Source organism: Mastigoproctus giganteus, chromosome 8 (genome assembly GCF_048544385.1).
Source record: "Mastigoproctus giganteus isolate SK-2022 chromosome 8, ASM4854438v1, whole genome shotgun sequence".
NCBI lineage: Eukaryota > Metazoa > Arthropoda > Arachnida > Uropygi > Thelyphonidae > Mastigoproctus > Mastigoproctus giganteus.
This window is the reverse complement of record NC_143582.1, coordinates 210,409,108-210,431,426: the sequence shown is the minus strand read 5'-3', so window position 1 is coordinate 210,431,426 and position 22,319 is coordinate 210,409,108. Positions and strand designations below refer to the sequence as shown.

The following is a 22,319-nucleotide window of genomic DNA, read 5'->3' as shown; positions in this document are numbered from 1 at the left end:
TCCAGATCCTGTTGCAGCAGCATAGTGTCAGTAGTGTCCTTGACAACCCTGTCAACCTTTGTATCGTCTGCAAACTTGGACATTAAGCTTGATATACCATCATCAATATCATTTATAAATACAGAAAACAATAATGGATCCAACACTGAGCCCTGAGGGACTCCACTAATAACATTAGTCCACGATGAGCAGTGTCCATTGATTACCACTCTCTGTCTTCTCCCCCTCAACCACCCCTTTATCAATAGCAGTAATTTGCCTCCAATGTCACACTGCTCCAATTTGTGTAGCAGTCTTCCATGTGCAACAGTATCAAAAGCCTTTCTAAGATCCAAGTATATAATATCAAAGTTATTCCCTGCATCCAGTTCTTTTGTGACTGCATCATAGTATCCAATCAAGTTGGTCAGGCAAGACTTCCCCTTAAGCTGCCTCCGTAGCCAGGTGGGAAGGAGCAGCAGTGCGTAGCACACTCTTCTTGATTAGACCGGGGTTCGAGCCCGTCACCACCAAATACGGAGGATGCGGAAAGGTCAGGGAATGACCACCGCATATTCCTGGAGCAATATGGCCTTAGTTGTTAATGCTCCTAAAAAACCAAATAACAAACAAACAACTTCCCCTTAACAAAACCATGCTGTGTCTGAGCTATAACTGAAGTCTTGTCTAAATGATCCTGCAGTGCTTCTTTAACCAGTGCCTCCATTAATTTTCCTGGAACAGAAGTTAAGCTCACAGGTCTATAATTACTTGTGTCAGCCTGTGATCCTCCTTTGTGAATTGGGGTCACATTTGCACATTTCCAGTCTATGGGTACCTCCACTGAGTCCAAGGAAGCTCTCATGATTATGGCTAAGGGTTGCTTACTTCCTTTGCTGCCTCCTTTAATATAACTGGATAGATCCCATCCACCCCGGGTGCCTTTCTTGTGTTTATCTTCAACAGTTTCTCCTCCACTTTACTCCCAGTTATTTCAAGATTCTGTAGCTTACTGCTAGAGTTGAATACACCTCTGGCATTCCCCTCGCTGAATAACTCCTCATGTGTGAATGTCGATGCAAAATATTCATTTAGTTTGTTAGCTACCTGAGCAGGATCATCAACAGTTGACCCATCAATATCAAGTGGACCAATCTGATTCATCCCCTTCCTTCTAGAGTTTACATAAGTAAAGAACTCTTTGCTGTTTTTCTTTGCATCCCTTGCCAAGGATTTCTCGTAATCTGCCTTCGCCTGCCTAACCTCCTTTGTAACTTGGTTGCATATCAACTTGTATCTATCATAGGCTTCTGTGTCATGTGTTAATTTGTAAGTATCCCATGCATTTTTCTTCTCTGTCATATGCCTCATTAGTTCATCTGACATCCATTTTGGCCTAAACCTTGAACAATATTTCTTAGTTGGTATGTAAAGCCTAGTAGCTTCCAAGATAAGTTCTTTGAATGCTTCCCATTTTGAATTTGCTGTTGGTAACATCATCAGTTGGTCCCACCGTATAGAATTTAAATACTGTCTCAGTCCATCGTAGTCGCCTTTACGGAAGCAATAACCCTTCCCTTTACCCCTAATGGTAGTTACCTCTTTGAGTAAATCCCACTTCAGCACACTGTGATCACTGCCACCTAGTGGTTCATTTATCTGCAGATTCTTAATGCATGAATAAAGGACCAATATTGCTACTGGAGTCAAAGATGGGCCTACACCTTTCAAAAATCTGTTCCAAATGTGATGGTGTTTGAATTCTAATTTGTAGGGAAGTGTATTATTATCTACATATTGTGCATCAGAATGCAGATGTCTGCAGCCAACAGCATTGTAGGAGATTATATTAATCAGAGATTTTGTCTAGTGATAACACCACACTAATACCATCAATTTCTTTACTGGAAGCTCAACGTGGTGAAATTCGTATTTAGTCTGCAGAGCAAAGTTCCGATAACCACCATCTCTTCCATTATGCAATATGACTGATGTCCTTTCAGGTTATGATGGGCATCATGGTGGGAACCAATCTTCCTTACATTTTGAGGGTACAGCTCTAAAACAGTGTTCACAGGCCAGCCACTAGGAAACATCTGGATCAGCTAATGTACAATTTTGCTGCCTCTACTCTGCCAGACAGTGACTAGATGGAGTTCAAGAAGAGTATGGGCAGACATTGAGGCCACATTATGTCAAGGAGCTAGGTATATTCTTACTGTGAGTAAGCCACATCCAAAAATTTTATTACATCATACATGTCGCCCCCCCCCTCTATGGCACCTCCATAGCCAGATGGGCAGGAGCAGCAGTGCATTGCCCATGCTTCTTGATTAGACGGGGGTTCGAGCCCATAACCACCAAATACGGAGGATGCGGAAAGGTCGGGGAATGACCACCGCATATCCCCGGAGCAATATGGCCTTAGTTGCTAATGCTCCAAAAAAACAAACAACAACAATCCCCCCTATACTTTCACTTTACTACTGAATACATCATGAATAGTTAAACTAATAGTACTATCTTAACCGTGAAAAGATCTAAACCTTCCATTAATTTCACAAATATAGTAAGTGATCACATTTGCAAATTGAATTTTGATTCTAATAAACGAAAATCAGCAAATATTATCCAGAGGCTATAAAAATAAAGATATAAAGCACAAATTTACATTTTATTACCAAAAGTTTATTACCAATTAAACGATACGTGAAAATCAGAAGAATATTATCCACAGGTTAGCAAAATAAAAAAAAAATTTATACTTACGTACATAGCTTAATTATACTTATCAATTAACATAACACTTTGTAATATGATTATAATTTAAAATAGTCACTTGCATTGCTTTAAATTATCACTAAAAAGTCTATTTATAGATTTTCAATATTGTAAAACAGTCTATATTCACAATCACTTGCACCAATTTCTTCCAACACTCTCTGGATGGCCATAACTTCACGAGTTTGCCATTTTGTAAATGGAAATCATTCGGGTTCATCTTCATTTTCCTCCTAAGCGAAATTATCAGTAATAGACTGAGCAATTTCTTCATCTGTTAAAACTGCAGTAACTTGTAGATCACCATCTATGTCCACCCAATCATTAAACTCCTGTCTTCAGGCTTTTCAACATGATCAGTATCGTGACTTAGTTAACCATCAATAATTAATCCACATTTTTTGAAACAGTTGCTAATGCAGGTTTCAGAAACTTCATTCCAGGCACGCATTGTCATATGAAGTGCATCTAGAACAGTTACCTGCTTTGTGATATCGAATGATGTTCCAAAACCATCTATAGACTGGATGATTCTTCATCTCATATCCGATCTATAAAACGTCTTAAAGGTTTTTATTATTTCCTGGTCAAGAGGTTGAATCAGTGATGTGGTATTTAAAGGTAGAAAAACTAATTTAATGTTTCTGAAAGTCAACTTTGGATGAGCTGGGCAGTTTTTCAAAACCAATGCAATTTTTTGTTTTTCTTATCCAATTTCAAATTCCATTTACGAAGTAAATCTTCAAATAAAGAAGCTGCCATCCAATCACTGGTATTATTGGCATATTCAACAGGCAGCTGTTTTACTCCTTTAAAACATGTAGGTGATTTACTCTTGCTTATAACTAATGGCTTCATCTTGATTGTTTCTGTCAGGTTGCATGTTAAAAGAACTGTAATCCTGCCCTTGATCTTCTTTCCTGCAGATGTTGAGGAATTTTTAAAAAATCATGCAGTGGTCTGGGGTAGCACTGTAGTACAACCCTGTTTCATCTGTATTAAAAATGTCTTCAGGATTATAAATGCTTAACCCAGTCTGCCAAGAGGTTTTCAACCAGGTGTCAGCTGCAGAACCATCAGAATCCTATTTTTCTCCGTGAAGTTTTTTGTAAACAATATCATGCCTCTCCTTTCTCCTCCCCTCTGTCTGCCATCTGTCCATCGCCTTAAACTCTTCATGTAGTTTTTCAGCAAAATCGTTAGCTTTTTTAAGAATGCTACGATTGATCGGTGCATTAAATGAGCTGGCCTGTTTGAACCAAACAAACAGCACTACATCTACTGTTTGGCATTTCCCTTCACGCTTCCTTTTTCTGGTTTCACTAATCACATTAGTGTTTAATGTGTGACATGATTTTAACAATTTTGATAAAGATGGCTGAGGCACTCCTAATTTTACTGCAGCTTCCCTTTGAGACATATTGCCTAAGTTTAATTTATCATATGTTTCTATAATTCGTAATTTATCTTTTACACTCAAATTCACTCTCTGTTCACTGACATTTTTTTTTGGGTAGAAAAATTTAAAACACAGTAAAAAAGATAAGGGTCAATCAATAACAAAGCACATGGCACACACAAATTAGAACTAACACGACACACGCAAGTGAGATGAAGTTTAAATATAGAAATGAAGAAAAGATTTCAGTGAAGCGGAAGCACAATGCATCTTAATAACGTAAAAACACAGCTATTGGTATTATCGCAAATGCAATAAGATCGAGTTTACTACCCGTTTACTGCACTAACAGAATTGTATTAACAGAAAAGCCCAATAAACCGGAAAATTGCAAATAGTTTTTATTGGGTCACTCCGTGTCAAGTGGCCTAGGGGTCCCTGCTCGACCATCTTCAATTTTGTTGAAACTTGGTGTGGATGTTTAAATAGGTTTCAAATGAAGCTGTGCAAAATTTCAGTTCAAAATATAGTATGCTTGAGGCACCAGCACCTTTTTTGTGTTATACAGAATAAATCACAAAAAATTTTCAAAGTTTTAAGTGTTACTCTTGCACAATGGTGAGAGGTAGTGCTCTGAAACTTGGTATATCTAGTTAACTTTTGGCAGAGAATGCAAAACTTTTGGTGTCCAGGCTCAAAAACCTTCACATTTTTTACAATGTGGTCTAAAACTGGCACCAAAAATTTGTTACAACAAATTTAAGCAAGGCTTTTGAAAGTCATAACTTTGAAATAAAAACCTTTGGTACCTTATTCTTTGGACATTCCACTTACCAACAGCATGAATTCAGCCTAACTAAATATCAGCTCTTATACTTGTTTTCTGGCTGAGATATTTTACTTCAAAGATTGACTCAAAATTTGAAAGTCAAATTTGACCTATCTTAAGGGGCAAATACCTTAATGTGAGATACCTTCAATTCTCTTGTTTCTGCCAGCACTGGAAAGAGCAGAGTTCAGCTACAAGGATCATGGTTTATCTGTTTTGTGCCTTTGCACTTAAGGCTTTAAATTTAAGGCTAAACATCAAGTAGTTTTATGTGCCATATTGTTATTATTTTGTGAGATCTTTTTTGTTGCAGAACACTTCCTTAATCCTGCCTAATGTTCAAAGTAATCTAGAAATTGAGTATATTCTGGAATATTCTAGAATATCCAAGAAGTATATATTTTCTAGAATTCTAGAATATTCTTGAATTCCAAAAAAACTGATGAACATTCTAGAACTCTGGAATATTCTAGAATCATACAAAAGAGTATAAATAGCTGATATGTGAACCATGCTGTTATTGATGTGTTTTATCTTCATGATGAACAGTTTGTTTATTTTGTTCCTCTATTTTTTATTGTTTAACTGTAATAAAGTTAATTAAGTTTTCATTGCTTGCGAAAACATCCACTTATTAGTCAGCATGAAAGCCATGGAATCAGAAGATTTTGCTGGAGATAAGCTGGACTCGTGCACCATCAGTCACATGGATAATTCTAAATGTCATGTGCTATCCTATACACACAAAAATGGATTAAAATTCTTTAAAGAATTTGAATGTGAAGAACAACAGCTGATAGGTCAATGTTATGGACTAAAACTAAGTGAAGAAGACAATTTGTCTACATCATGAAGCTTTGTTTCAAAATTTGAATTTTTGCAGCATTCACATTGCAATCCTTTCCAGAAGAAAAATCATATGGTGAAAAAAGTTTATAACCAATTGATTTGTCAATGGCAGACTACCTGAAAGACCTAACAAAGGTAGATATAAAACCAGGCCAGAAACTGAGCCCGTCATGCCAAAAAGAGTCTAACTGCCGAAAAGCAGCAACAGGAACATCAACTTCACCTGGATCAGACCATGATGACAAAATGCATGTGACAAAATGCTAAAAGCTTGAACACAAGTTTGATGGCTATTGGTATTTCTCCTCTGAAATTTCAACAGATGGCTAAGAGAGACTCACAAGGCTATGCCAAAAGGAAGGAAAGTCAAGTACAAGATGTAACTGCCAGTAAAATTGCATCTATTGGTGGCTTGGATCCAAATGACATCATGGAGCCAAGTGCAAGTCATCAGTGTGGAAATTGTTTAGATTACAATGAGCTGCTGAAAGAATTGAAAGAAAAGTCGATGGTATCAAGTCATTCAGAAAAACTTCAAATATTAAGTTAGTTGGTCCATAAAGAAAACAATGGAAGAGTTTAGTGTCTCAGAAAGAATGGTCAAGAAAGCTAGAAAACTTAAAGCAGAAGAAGGAATCATGGCCATACCTGGAAAAAAGCTTTCTGAGCAAGTAAAGCAAAAGGTGATGGAATTTTTTGAAGATGATGAATTTAGTCAGATATGCCCTGGAAAGAAAGATTACATTTCCATTAGAAATGCAGATGGAATAAAAATGCAAAAGCGACTACTACTCAGCAACTTGAAGGAAATGTTTATAACTTAACAAGATAGAAATGGATCTGACATTGGATTTTCTAAATTTTGTGAACTTCGAGCCAAGTGGTGTGTCACAGTTGGTGCACCAGGAACACATTCTGTATCTGTATACACAATCCATCAAAATGTCAAGTTAATGCTAGCAGTAAGTCCTGCTGAATGTGATTACAAGGTTCTCATTGGTAAAACAGTCTGTGATTTGGAGTCAAAAGATTGTATGCTTCATCGGTGTGAAAAATGTCCAGGAATAGATGAATTAAAAAAGTTTCTAGAGAATATTTTTGAAAACAATGAACCAGAAGATATTATTGAATTCAAGCAATGGATACACACTGGACACAAAGCAATTACCAGAAAATTTTATTGAAGAGTTGAGTACAAAGATATTTAACCTTTCCTGTCATCACTACATTGCTAAACATTAAAGCTACCATTTGAAGTCAACAAAGGAAAGCCTAATGACAGGAGAATTGGTCATCTTGATGAATTTTGCAGAAAATTATTCATTTGTTGTGCACGATGCTGTTTAAGGGTTCCAGTGGAAGAATAGCCAGGCTACAATACATCCATTTGTCATTATTACAAGGATGTTGAACTTCAGAATATAAAAGTTTCTGCATAATCAGTGACTGCCTTCGACATGACACAACTGCAGGGCATGTTTTTCTAACCTGACACAATTGCAGTGCATGTTTTTCATAATTGAATATTTGAAGAGTTTCGTGAAAGAAATCAGGCACATTTACTACTTCAGTGATGGTTCTGCAGCTCAATACAAGAATTTCAAGAATTTTATTAACTTGTGTCATTATCAGAAGGATTTTGATATTAGTGCTGAATGGAATTTCTTTGGCAGTAGCCATGGCAAGTCACCTTGTGATGGAATTGGTAGAACAATAAAATGATTGGCAGCACATGCAAGTCTCCAATTCCCAATTTAAAACCAAATACTGACACCAAGAAACATGTTTTAATTTTGTGACAAGCCATGTGACTGGAAAATTCTGTTTTGTTTCTAATGAGGAAATTGAGCAAGTCAGACCATTTTTTCAAGAGAAAAGATTCATAGACGGTCATACTATTGCTGGAACAGAAGAAAATCATCACTTCATTCCTATTGATGCAAGACAGATTCGTGTTTGCAGAGAATCAAATGACACACCATCATCACTTGTAGCTCATGTAGATCAGACTAGTGAAACCAATATTCAATATGTGCCGATTATTAATTTACAACCTAGCCAATACATTGCCTGTATTTATGACAACAACTGGTGGATTGGAAATATTTGTGAAATTTCATTTGAAGAATATGATGTACTGGGTAAATTTCATGCATCCTCATGGATGCAGATTGCTCATTTCACTGGCCTGCTAGACAAGATGTCTGCTGGATTCCTGAACAACAAATTACTGCCAATCTTCCAGCTCCAAAAACAACAATAGGATGACAACATAGCTTGCTTGAAGTAGTAATATCAACCATCAATGAAAAATTCCAGTCCATTACAAAGCAGTGATTCAATATCTTCACACTCATTTGCTTATTTCAAATCGTACTGTGTTCTAAATAAATTTTGTTGCAGTTGTAACTACTTTCAAGCTTAGAAACCAATAGAACATCATCTTTATACTTGGAATCCTGAATAAAGACAACTTTTCAGGCTTGGGAACTTGCACTAAAGAAACCAATGCAATTTCTTTTCTTGCCATTCGCACCCCCATTGTAAAAAATATAGATCTTTTTGTGCATTGGCAATATATCCTTTCTCCTTAAACCAAAGGGCAGAGTAACTGCAGAAAATTTCACTCTTATAAATGCAAAAGTTCTGTCCTTATTGAAATGTGAAACTTCATCAAATAAGTATTCAAATATTATGTGGAAAATATAAAATGTTTAAGGCCATTTTTAGGCCTTAAGTAGCAAGACTCAAAACTGAAAAAAACCGTGATTCTTGTTGCTTAAAACCTGCTCTTTCCAATGGTGGCAAAAACAAGAGAAATGAAAGTGTCCCACACTAACATATTTGCCCCTAAAGGTAGGTCAAATTTTTAGTATCTTTAAAGGAAAATATCTCAGCCAGCAAACAAGTTTTTTTTTTTTTTTTTTTGTAGTTATTGGCACATCGGCTTCTGTGGCCATAGTGCACCTCCAAAGGTTTTTTGCAGTACTTTGATCCAAGCCCGAGGCGGGATTCGAACCCGCGACCTTTGGGTTGCCAGGCAGGCACTTTACCCACCCGGCTAGCCCGGAGCAAAAAAGTATAAGGATTCATATTTAGTTAGGCAGAATTCATGCAGATGTTAAATGAAATGCCCCAAGAAGAAGGTACCAAAGGTTTTTATTTCAAAGTTATGACTTTCAAAAGTCTTATTTAAATTTGTTGTGACAAATTTTTTGGGGCCAGTTTTAGACCGCATTGTAAAAAATGTGAAGGTTTTTGAGCCTGGAACCCAAAAGTTTGGCATTCGCTGCCACAAGTTAACTAGGTATACCAAGTTTCAGAGCACTACCTCTCAATGTTGTGCAACAGTAACACTTAAAACTTCAAAATTTTTTTGTGATTTGCTCTGCATAACACAAGTGACCTCCACAAAAAAAGGTGCTGGTGCCTCAAGCATACTATATTTTGATCTGAATTTTTGCACAGCTTCTTTGGAAACCTGTTTAAACATCTACACCAAGTTTCAACAAAATTGAAGATGGTCAAGCAGGGACCATCTTCAAAATTAAGCCACTTGACATGGAATCTCCCTATTCTTTTATGGTTGTAACCTCTAAGCTCTTCTGAAACAGGGTCGCGGAAGAGAAAATTCAGTGGATTTTTGGCTGCTGTAAAGGGATAAGTATTTTTAATTTATACCGTATTATTCATTAATTAACATAGTACAGGTGACCCCCGCTTAACGCTGATAATTCGTTCCGGAAAAACAGAGCACTAAGTGAATCTGCGCTAAGCGAGCTCTGCATTCCCATAAGGTAACATATGTATTTGTAAGTTGCGCTCGGTGCCATAGGATATTTCCTAATCAATAATAAACGGTAGTGAAAAGATGCACAAATGTCGGTCAAAATATTAATATTCAAATATTTGTACATATAAAATATTCTGCATTACATACATATATAATTATGTGGTAACTATTTACATATCAAAATTAAACTTAAAATTCCAATTAAAATCATGAATTTAATTGATCTAAATTGATTTTGTTTGATTTAATTTAATTGATGAATTTAATCATGAAAAATGTGTCGATTTTGGGTTGAACTTTGGCCCTCTTCTAAATAAACTAAAAGGGTATTAATTTTAAATCCCCTGCAGCATTACCACCCAACAATAAAGTCACCCGATCCTATGCCACTTTGAAACCTGGCATGTTTTTTGCTTCTTTCAATGTGAAACTTCTTTTAGGCATTTGTTTCCATAAATGTCCTGCTTCATCTATGTTATAAACTTATTGAGAAGTATAACACATAATATCCCTTACAATAATTATAATAAGTTCTTTTTTGAAAGTTTCGGCTGCTTGGTGATGTGCTAATATATCTCCAATTCACAAAGGGGGATTAATCAGTGACAGGAGTAATTACAGACCTATTAACTTAACCTCTGTTCTAGGGAAAATAAGAACTAAAGCAGGACTATATGGACAGGAGTGTAGATATAATTCAGTCACAGCACAAGTTTGTCAAGGCAATCTTTTCTGACCAATTTGATTGGATATTATGATGCAGTAACAAAGGAACTGGATGCAAAAAAAAAAAATTATTTTGACATCGTATACTTGGTTCCGAGAAAGTTTTTGATACTGTTGCACATAACAGATTACTATTAAATATTGGTATACACTATAGACAGCTCTTAAACAAAAACTACATTGTAGTGTAAAGGCATCGTTTTAGTTTTCATTTAAGAGCTATCTATGGTGTATCTACACTAATATTTAATAGTATTATTTTAAGCTCTTATAGTATTACGCCTTGTTGCACTTATTTATTATAGTATTATCATGTACACCTTTTGGCATCTCTCATATTGTGGAATTAATTTCACAACTGGGTTGTCATGATTGCAATACCAGGGTACCTGCCCACCCACTCACCGATAAAAGGCCAACAAGCCTTGAAACAGTGCATTCTAGGTGGTGGTGCCCACCGAGAATAAGTAATAATAATCTTTTCTATTAGTGGAGCGTTACTTATTCGAGGTAATGCAATACATGGTAACTCGTGAAGAATGATTACAATATGAGATACAACTAAAACGATGCCTTTAAACTACGAATGTAGTTTTCATTTAAGAGCTATCTATGGTGTATCTACACCAATATTTAATAGTATAATTTTAAGCTTTTACAATATTATGCCTTTTTGCATTTATATTTATTATAACAGACTACATAATATTGATAAAAATAATAGGATACAATGACCTTACCGAATGTCTAGGCAAGCAAGAAAAAGTATTAAATTATTAAACTGGGTTATGGATCCGGGGCACTACTAGTTATAGCAGAAATACCCAGCAACCATAATGAAATATAGACAAATATATTTTATCAGTGTATTGGGTAGGGGTGCTGACCCGTCAAGTGTAATTAAAATGGAAAAAATTGAGAATACCTGCAAGGTAAAAACAGATTACTTGAAATTAAATGAAATTAAGATTAACATAAAAATAATAATAACAAAAAAGGTACCTAATACAGTAGGTCCGAGGACTTTAACTACTTCTTCAAAGGGTCAGCAGCCAAAACCATAGGAGTCACCGCAATAAGCAGAGTATCTGTTTCTGTTATGATGTATACATTCGAAATGTATACACCATAGACAACCCGACAGAGACCAAAAGAAGGAATAAAATTCAACCATAAATAAAAATAAAGTTAAAAAGCTAAAATAATGAAATATAGATTTAATCGGTATTATTTTAGCTTTTTAACTTTATTTATGTTTGAATTTTATTCCTTCTTTTGGTCTCTGTCGGGTCGGCTATGATGTATTTGTTTCGTATGTATACATCATAACAGAAACAGAGATCCTGCTTATTGCAATGGCTCCTATGGTTTTGACTGCCGACCCTTTGAAGAAGTAGTTATAGTCCTAGGACCCACTGCATTAGGTAACTTTTTGTTATCATTATTATTTTTATGTTAATCTTCATTTAATTACAGGTAATCTGTTTTTATCTTGCAGGCATTCTCAATTTTTTCAATTGTAATTACACTTGACAGGTCAGCACCCCTACCCAATACACTGATAAAATACATTTGTTTATAACAGACTACTATACAAATTGGAACAGTGTGGCATTAAAGACAAATTACTGCTATGGATAAAGGGAGTTAGTTAGTTAGTTATTTGGGTTTTAGGAGCATTAGCAACTAAGGCCATACTGCTCCGGGGATATGCGGTGGTTATTCCCTGACCTTTCCGCATCCTCCGTATTTGGTGGTCACAGGCTTGAACCCCGGTCTAATCAAGAAGCGTGTGCTACGCATCCTGCCCACCTGGATACGGAGGCGCCTCTGGATAAAGGGATGGTTGAGTGGGAGAAGACAAAGTTGTTATTAATGAACACTGCTCATTGTGGACTAATGTTATCAGTGGAATCCACACGCATTCGGGGCTTAGCCCATTATGGTTTTCTGCGTTTATTAATGATATTGAAGGTATTTATTAGCATTAGTTGAGGCATATGATGCAAGAAAGCAGGCTTATAGAGCATCAGCCAAAATAAAAAAAAAAAAAAAACTTTCCCATTTCACACATCTAGTCACTCCAAATGTTTGTCTAATTCAGCCTTAAATTTATTTAAGCTATTTACCTCCACAACAACAGATAGAAATCTGTTCCAGCAATCAACTGCCTGCTGGCTAAAGGCAAACTTCCACACATCTATCTACAACTGTCTTTATTCAATTTGAATAATTGCCCACTCAGGTTCTTAATCTCAGTAAGTGGATCTTGAGGTGTATGAGGTCTTGAATGGTTTGAGCCTGCTCAAACCATTCAAGACGTCATACACCTCAATCAGATCACCTTGCAGGTGCCTGGCCTCCAGATGCTGAAACTTACAGAACTTAAGCATCTCCTGGTAAGAGAACCAATTTGTTCCTCTCACCAATCTTGCTGCCCTTCTCTGTACTCCGTCTAGCAACTCTACATCCTTCCTAAAATGAGGCCTCTAGACCTGTACGTAGTACTTATGGTGTGGCCTTAAGTTGTTATTAATCACTGTTATAAACTATTAGTCTGTTAATATTAACATAAAAATAATAATTATAACAAAAATATACCTTAAGATACCTTATAACTTAACAGTTTATAACAGACTACTATACAAATTGAGCAGTGTGGCATTAAGGGCAAATTATTGCCATGAATAAAGGGATGGTTTAGTGGAAAAAGACAGTTGTTATTAATGGACACTGCTCATTGTGGACTAATGTTATCCGTGAAATCCGCCAGAGTTCAGCACTGGGCCCATTGTGGTTTTCTGTGTTTATTAATGATATCAATGAAGATATATCAGGCTTTATTAGCATTAGTTGAGGCATATCATGCAAGAAAGCAAGCGTATACAGCATCAGCCAAAAAAAAAAAAACCTTCCCATCTCAACCATCCTGTCACTCCAAATGTTTGTCTAGTTCAGCCTTAAATTTATTTAAAGCTATCTACTTCCACAACAATGATGGAAATAGATGAAAGTCTGTTCCAGCAATCAACTGCCCGCTGGCTAAAGGCAAACTTCTGCACATCTAATCTACAACTGTCTTTCCTCAATTTGAATCTATGTCCCCTCAGGTTCTTAATCTAAGGAAGTGGAAGTATCCCATCAGCATTGAGCCTGCTCAAACCATTCAAGACCTCATACACCTCAATCAGATCACCTTGCAGGTGCTTAGTCACCAGATGCTGCAACTTACAGAATTTAAGCATCTCCTGGTAAGAGAACCCCTTTGTTCCTCTCACCAATCTTGTTGTCCTTCTCTGTACTCGTTCTAGCAACTCTACATCCTTCTTAAAATGAAGCCTCTAGACGTGTACGTAGTACTTAAGGTTTGATCTGACCATTGCTTTATATAAAGGTATAATCACCATCTTGTCTCTGCTAGCAAAATTCCTATATATCATCAACAAAACTCCATGAACTGCTCTGGCAGTCCGTCTGCACTGCTCAGAGAACTTCATATCCAACTGCAAAAATATCCCCAGGTCTTTTTCGTTCTCCACCTCCCTGAGTGTAGTACCACACAGTTGGTACGTTTCTCTTGGGTTACTGCTACTCCTATGCAGTACTTTGCATTTGTCAATGTTAAACTTCAGTTGCCACCTCTCAGGCCATCTGCCTAAATTTTCTAGATCCTATTGCAGTAGCATACTGTCTTTACTATCATTAACAATTCTGCCAATCTTTGTATCATCTGTAAATTTGGACATTAAGCCTGATATACCTTCATTGATATCATTAATAAATACACAAAACAACAATGGGCCCAGCACCGAACCCTGGGGGGCTCCACTAATAACATAGTCCACGTAGAGCAGTGTCCACTTATTACCACTCTCTGCCATCTCCCACTCATCCATCCCTTTATCCATTGCAGCAACTTGCCCTTAATGCTATACCACACCAATTTGTAGAGCAGTCTTCCATGTGCAACAGTATCAAAAGCTTTCCTGAAATCCAAGTATATGATATCAAAATTATTTTTGGCATCCAGTTCCTTTGTGACTACATCATAGTAGCCAATCAAATTGGTCAGACAAGACTTCCCCTTAGCAAACCCATGCTTTGTCTGAACTATTACTGCAGTCTTGTCTAAGTGATCCTGCATCACTTCTTTAACCAGTGACTTCATTGTTTTCTACAGAACACAAGTTAAACTAACAGGTCTATAGTTACTTGTGTCACCTTTTGAACCCCCTTTGTGAATTGGGGATACATTTGCACACCTCCAGTCCATGGAGACATCCCCAGAGTCCAAGGAAGCTCTCGTAATTATGGCTAATGGCTTGCTTGCTTTCCTTGTTGCCTCCTTCAATATAACTTGTCTAATTTTGCAGATGATATGAAGATTGGCAGGGTGGTTAATGACAGCAATGACCATATAATACTGCAACAAGATCTAGAAAAATTAGGCAGCTGGGCTGAGAAATGAAAATTAAGGTTTAGCATTGACAAATGTAAAGTACTACATATAAGCAGCAGTAATCTCAAATTAACATGCCAGCTGTGTGGTACTACACTCGGGATGGTGGAAGATTAAAGAGACCTGGGGGGGGGGGGGATTTTGCAATCAGATATGAAGTTCTCTAAGCAGTGCAAACAGGCAGCCAGGCAGATTAACCATGAGGTTTTATCAATGATATATATATAGGAATTTTGCTATTAATGAAAAGGAGGTGATTATTTTGTTGTAAAAGGGTGGTTCAAAAAAAATTTGTATTCACCCAGAAGTAGTTGTGATATAAGGTTGGAAAAACCCCATGTATTACACTTTATCAGCATAGTCACCAGACAAAATGACACATTTTTGCCACCCTCAATGCACTTCCGCAGTCCAATTTTGTAGTCCTCTCACTGTCCTTTAAACCATGGCTCGGAAGCAGAAATCACCTCATCATCAGTGGTAAAGTGTTTCCCACAAAGAAAGGACTTCAGGGCAGGAAAGTGGAAGAAATCTGAGGATGCAAGAATAAGCTGGATACAGTAACATTTCAAACCCACATTCGCAGGCACTCCTCAATGCAACATGTGAGGAATGCATAGAGGCATTGTTGTGGAGCAGGTGCAGTACACCTTTTGGCAGCTTTCTCTGTCATTTTTCTTTTATAGCAGCATGTAGCTTTAAGAGAAGGTTGGAGTAATACTCCAGCATCACCATACAGCCCTTTTGAATGGAATCTGTTAGTATTACAGCATGCTAATCCCAAAAAAACTGACAGCATTACTTTACAAGCACTTGGCTGCCTTTTTGGGAGGTGGTGATTCTGCATGCTTCCATTCTTTAGACATTTGTATAGTTTCGAGATAATAGTGATGGATTCCAGGTTCATCCATGGTGACTAGCTGTAAAAAAAAACCTCTTGATTTTTCCTGGCATATCGACATTTCACATGCACATTGTGCCCTTTCCTCCTTCTGGTAAGGTGTCAGAAGTCTGGAAACCCATCTAGCAGACACTACTCATATGCAACTACTGATGAATGATGTTCTCCACATACCCTACACTAATCTGGAGCTCTGCAGCAAATTTTTGTGACACTAATATGGCAATCTTTCAAGATTAATGCCTAATTTTTGCAACACGCTCTTCTGTTATAGTAGTTCCTGTGTGCCCCGGGATTTCTTTGTCATGCACTGAGGTTTTTCCACATTTGAATTTATTTATACCGGTGTGCAGCAATACTGTAACATCAGCAGTCTTCTCCATAAACAAAGACCATTTCTTCATGGATTGTTTTGGGTGGTTTCCTTTGCAGAAAGAGGAATGGAATCACTGATCAGTATTCCACTTTATTCATGACCTTTACTTCATTTGGCACTACAAAGAAAAAACTGTCAGTTTGAAACCAAATTTGTGTGGTTACTATAGAGATTTCAAGGTATCGAACAAAAAAATTTATCTTTCTATCACAATTACTTTCTGGGTGAATATAACCATTAGCATTAGTAGAGGCATATGATGCAAGAAAGCAAGCTTATGCAGCATCAGCCAAAAAAAAACATGCACCCCTCCGTTCGTTCCAAGTACCTGTCCAGCTCAGCCTTAAATTTATTTAGGTTATCAACTTCCACAACAAAGGATGGAAGTCTGTTCCACCGACCAACCACCCGCTGGCTAAAGGCAAACTTCCACACATCTATCCTGCATCTGTCTTTTCTCAATTTGAATTTATGCCCTCTCAAATGATTATTCTGAGCAAGAGAAAGAATTCCATCAGCACTGAGCTTTTTTGAACAACACAATGGTTAAGGCCATCTTATACTGCATACAGGTCTGGAGGCCTCATTTTAGGAAGGATTTAGAACTGCTGGAACAGGTACAGAGGACAAGGAGATTGGTGAGGGGAACAAAAGGGTGCTCTTAACAAGAAAGGCTTCAGTTCTGCAAACTGCAGTGTCTGGCACTAGGCCCCCATGAGATGTTTAAGGCTTTGAATTGATCGGGCAGGCTCAGTGCTAATGGCATTCTCCTTCTTGCTCAAACTACACACAAAGGGGCATAAATTCAAACTGAGGACGGATGGCTGCAGGATAGATGTGCAGAAGTCTACTCTCAGCAAATAGGCGGATGATTGTTGGAAGAACCCCTCTTGTTGTGGAATTGTGTATTTGAATGAATTCAAGGAAGAACCAGACAAACTATTGGAAGGGACAGATAAGCAACGTGGGAAGGTTTTTTTTTTTTTTTTTTTTTTTGCTGATACTGTATAAGTTTGCTCTCGTGCATCATTTGCCACTACTAATACACTGATAATAGGAATACAGAATTTGAATATGGTGGCTTTAATGTATTGGACAAACATGATGGGGGAATGATGCTATTTAATTAAGAAGCACAGACTCTAAAATAGTACAACCAATAGACAAGTTGCCAGTGTAATACTGACACAAACACTGTGAAAACGAAAATGAGAGTTGAGAATCTGTTACAGGACAAATGACTATGGTGGGTGAGTATAACGAACAACTATACAGACAAAGACAAATAGCATGGTTCAGTATATGAGAAAGTTAGCACTGGAGGTTTTAACCTTCCAGATATCAATTATAACTCATTTGAGCACACTTATTAGCAAAACATTTCTTGATTTTCTGGATCACTGCTCTATACACCATTATATTAGAGAGCCAACAAGAGAAAGCAATATTTTTAATCTGGTTATCAACACTGATTCATCATATATTAAGAATCTTCAAGTAAGGCTTCTTTAGGTGACAGTGATCATAGCATATTGATCATCTGAGATTTCTTCAAATAACTACTATCCAGAGTAAAGGGAAGGGATTTTGTTTTTATAAAAGTGATTATAATGGTCACAGATATTTTTTTAAATCTTTTCAGCGGCACCAACTAGTGTTAAAAATTGTAAATGCAAATGCTAAGAGGCAATCATAGAGGATATTAAGTGTTTTACTGTTCAAGATTTATAAAAAAAGTGGATGCCACATGAACTGATGAACTTAGTAGCAGAGAAATAAAATGCATGGGGTGATTACAAATTGTGGGGAGGGATACAGAGTACTACAATAAGTACAAACCAGTGTCATCAAGTTACTCAGAGATTAGGTTAGTTAGGCTAAAACAGATTATGATTAAGTCTGACTAAAAGTGCAAAGAAAAGCAGTAAAGAATTTTTTGAATATATTAATAAATAGAAGAAAAGGGATGAATCAGATTGGTCTATTAGACTGAATAGTATAACTATTGATGATCTTATAAAGAGTGCTGATAAACAATAAATATTTTGCATCTACATTCACACATGAAAAAAATTTTTAGAGATAGGGTTAGCAGAAGTTTAATGATGATCAGGAGTTAAATGATTTTATAATGGCAGAAAACAAGGTGGAGCAGAAATTGCTGCAGCAAAACACATCATGCTTATGGAATCTAGCCAATTACGTTAAGAGAAGCTGCAAAAGAGGTAGTTAAACCCTTTAGTTATGATAATCATCCTTAAATTCAGGGAGAGTACCAGAAGATTGGAGTTGTGCAAATGTATCCCCTATTCACAAGAGTGGTTCAAAGGCTAAAGTGGGTATCTAATACATCTAAATTTAACCTCTATTCCAGGGAAAATAATGGAATCAATCAAAGATGTAAACCAAGATCATTTTGATAGGAGTGAGGAAATCACAGCATGGGTTTGTTAAGGAGAGATTAAGCCTCAACAACAGAAAAGGGATGCAATGAATAATTCTGACATTATCTACTTATCATTTGAGTAAAGCTTTTCATGCTGTACCAGATGAACAATTATCATATAAAGTGGTGAAATGTGGCCTTACAAGGAAGGTACTAATGTGGATAAAGGGTTGGTTAGTAGTAGGAGATAGAGTTGTTATAAATGACCACTTCTCCTCATGGACTAATGTGACAGTGGGGTTCCACAGGGATTGATGTTGGGTTCCTTACTGTTTTTAATATTTATTAATATTAAGAATTTCAAGTTTTAATGTCTAAATTTGTTGTGATACAAAGGTCAGCACAGCAGTGAATACAGTAATCAAGTTATGCTACTTCAAAAGGATCTAGATAAACTATTTAGACAGGCTTGTAAACTGAAATCAAGGTTTAGAAGTGAGAAATGCAAGGTATTTTGCATTTGGGCTTAATTCTAGGACTACAGCTACCATAGCTGTAATCCTAGAATAACACCACATGGGTAGTACCAAACTCAAGGTAGCAGAGTATGAAAAATGTCATAGGATAATTGTACAGACAAACATGAAAATCTCTGAGCAGTATAAACAAGCTAATAGAACAGCCCATGAGGTTCTGTTAGTGATATACAAGAATTGCACTGGCAAAGAAAATGAAGTAATTATTGCATTATATAAGGTAATGGTTACTCCACATCTAGAATACAGCATACGGGTTTTGGAAACCTCATTTTATGAGGGACATAGTTCTTTTGGAAAGGGTGCAGAGAAGTTCTTGTTGTAGGATTTTAGATGCAACAGCAGCTTAGACCATATTGCCCGGAAATAAAGTTTTATCAAAAACACTGTGGTACTTATGTAATTTTAACCTATATAAAGGCATGTTAAAATACCATATGCTTTAAAAAAAAAATAGCATGAGATAACTATAAATCATCAGGGGATCGAAACTCCACAAGAGATCTGTAATTAAATTATTTGGAACAGTAAAATGATATCTCCCTTTGGTGGGGGGGGGGGGGAATTGTAAAAGTTAGGAAATAATTATTTGCAATTTATATTAGAAAGATATAGCTGAATGCCACTGCCTCAATACATTTGTAGCCTTACTGACACCTTTAATAGGTGATCAATTAATTATGGCAAATTTTTTTTATTCACTGAAATTCATATGTGGACAAGTTTCACATATGTGAATTTCAGCCAGTGGAAAGAAATTATCATGCTTAAAATGAATTAAGGCCTCTTTAGTTATATAATATTGAGAACAACTCTAATAATATTGGAACCAACTCATTTCCTAGATGTGCGATAAAGATAATTGTGCATATCCAGTCTATGTTAAATTAATAAACATTAACATATATAAAATTGCAATATATTTGATAATCTTCACAGATGTCCATATTTACTCTTAGATGAAAAGTTGTCCAAGAACCACAATAAAAAAATATATATATACATATTATAATAGCATAAATGATCCACATACTTATTACAGAACATCCACAATCACAATCCCATTCATTTAAGTAACACAGCATTCAGAAACAAATCTAGATGAATTCTTCACCTTCCAAAACAATATAAGTATCTTCTCTCCCTTCTGATGAGAATATCTATCTAAAAACTTACAAACTTTTATATTAATAATTTGAAAGGCATAAATATGTCCATTGTAACCCTTGTGTCAAAACTTTCTACATCAACAACAAGAAATGGGATCAGTTTTTCACCTCCATTTTTTCCTGCTGATCACAGAGCATGGACAAAATACAGGCTACAAATATCCACTATTATATACTCAACAGAATTAAATGTGTAGTTCAGAAATAATTTTAAAAAATGCACAGTTTCAGCTAAAATGCTTTGAAAATCTAACTGGTAATGGTGTTACCTTGTTAAACACTAATCAATTATGAAATGAATAGTAAATGTATTCTTTCATTATAGACACATTATGCTAAATGATTCCCATTATTTACATTTGGCTCTACTTTCAAATATATCAAACAGATCATCATCAGCTCTGCAAAGGGCAGGTTCAGGAATACACTCAACAACCACTTCTCAATATCTCCCTATTCTCATCCTAACTCTTCATCTTTCATCATCTCAATTCATATAGCACAGTTTTTCTCAATCTCCTTATCCCTCACCAACACTTCACCTTGCAACATGTCCAGTGTTCGCCCCAGAAAATTTTGCAGCCAGTGGCATTATGAAGTAGCTGGGTGGGGAAGTGTAATACTTTGCAATATTATAAAATTTTCTGTTATTTATAAATGTGACTTAAGTGATCCAGAGCAAAAATTTGCATAATTTAAACATTATATGCTCCTGTTGCATTGATCTCAATCGGATAGTATGTTCGAATTAATATTGATTGAGATCAGTGAGCAGTAGCATAAGTACTGCAAGACTCACTTAAATTTTAGACGGGTGGTCAGTTAAATTCACCAGGCGGTGCACCCATTCAATAGGTCCTGGGGAGAACACTGCATGTCCAATCCAATTTCTCTTCCACTTTTTATTTCAGTCAAACATATCATCTCAGCACCCTCCCCATTTCTCACTGATTTGACTCATCTTATCTTTTCCATTCTCCTCTATAGGCACATTTCAAAACATTCCAATCAGTCTTCCATTCTCAGTGTCTATGTATGTTCCATAAAGTACCAAACTTTTCCTTAAATCAATACCCTTAAATAAATACCCTAATTCCTCACATAATATTCTTCTTCTCTTAAGCTTTTTCACTCATTGCTATTCTTATTTCTCTGCTGCCCTTTGCTTCTTCCACCATAGGGTTCACAAACACCTATACGCGCTCATCTGTTCCATTTTATGTTCCCCAATTTCAGGATTTAACTGATAACTTTATCTTCCCACTCTAACAACCTTTGTTTTCTCAATATATATTCTCGTCGTAAACCTATCACGCCAACAGATAAATACCTCAAAAAACAATAAAAATATAAACAAAATTAGCCGGGGCTAAACGATGAAGAACCAAAAAATTAACAAAAGCACCCTTGCGGGAATGGTAGTACCTACACTAGTCCCAACACATGATGAAACAGTGAAATGCAATCTGTCTAAAATAACCTTGTAATTCGATGTAGACTAACGTAAAATCACACCACAGCATTCATTTTATTGGATATTGTGAGAGTACTTTGATAACAGTACTAAGCCTATATTTATATATGTAACCACCGATCTGTGGGTCCATACAATGAACAACATATATTGCAATATATATCGTGTAAATTTTACCTTTTTTGGTAGATAAAAAAATATTAAGTTTCACATTCGTATACAGAATATCCTACATCGATAAACAATTATTCGAACTAAAATTTTAAGACAATCGTTTAAAAATGGCGTTTATCGTTCAGACATCAACAGTACGACACATCTTTGGACAATCCGCCTGACGATGTAGTTCGTATATTTTTTTTTCTGGTGGAGTTCAAATAATCCGTACGTATTTAATTTTATGTCAAGTAAACTTTATAACATAAGTTATTCATAATTATATGCCTTATATCATTGTAATAGCTATTTTAGATCCGCAGGTATCCCCTTATCAGTCAATAACCATAGGTAATCTAAAAGATCTACACATCGGAAGCGGATATTAACCGCGTTACAGCCATTAGCGATAAAATTCTTGTGCCTCGTCACACGAAGGATACTGCACTTTGAATGAACTCCACAACTCTAGTTCATTCAAGGCGTGTAGTTGGTGTATCACAACT

General features: G+C 36.3%; 1 protein-coding gene across 6 annotated transcripts in view; it reads right to left on the bottom strand.

Moving 5' to 3' along the window:
• The window catches only part of LOC150082241 (catenin beta-like), a 208,921-nt gene extending 186,969 nt beyond the window's left edge, over nt 1–21,952 (bottom strand). For 5 of the 6 annotated variants that reach the window (XM_090379199.1, XM_090379196.1, XM_090379198.1 and 2 more), the window contains exon 1: nt 21,835–21,952. The gene's annotated coding sequence lies outside the window, so the exon portion shown is untranslated. Of the gene's footprint in view, nt 1–20,047; nt 20,065–21,834 lie in introns of those variants that run through there. The other variant, XM_090379197.1, reaches the window with a different exon arrangement.
• Nucleotides 21,953–22,319: the final 367 nt, after the last annotated feature.